Source organism: Galeopterus variegatus, unplaced genomic scaffold (genome assembly GCF_000696425.1).
Source record: "Galeopterus variegatus unplaced genomic scaffold, G_variegatus-3.0.2 Scaffold4307, whole genome shotgun sequence".
Classification (NCBI taxonomy): domain Eukaryota; kingdom Metazoa; phylum Chordata; class Mammalia; order Dermoptera; family Cynocephalidae; genus Galeopterus; species Galeopterus variegatus.
This window is the reverse complement of record NW_007730418.1, coordinates 94,587-94,976: the sequence shown is the minus strand read 5'-3', so window position 1 is coordinate 94,976 and position 390 is coordinate 94,587.

Sequence of the window (390 nt, the reverse complement as noted above, 5' to 3'; positions counted from 1 at the left end):
CCGCCACCGCCACTGCCACCAAGGGCTGCAGCGGCGACATCAGCTCCCCCCAAGCCCCCTCCATTTCTCCGTCCGGAGACCTCGACGTCATCCGTGCTAGGCCCCCGAGAACCCCTTCCAACCGGCGGCTCCCTCATCCCACCACCAGCCCCGTCCCCAAGGTCCCAAGGGCGGACTCTGGCCGCTGCTAGCTAAGGACCTACAACAGTCCAGGCTCAAGGCCCGCCGTGATGAGGAGCCCGGGGGCGGGCCCGGGGCAGCCATCTTCCTCCCCTCCTCTCCAAACTTCAACCCTGGGCCCATCCTGCGGGGCTGCCTCCCCCACGCAAGTCACCCCAGTGGGGCTGCTTTTGCCAAATACCCCTTAAACTCCCCCCCCCCCCCCCCCCC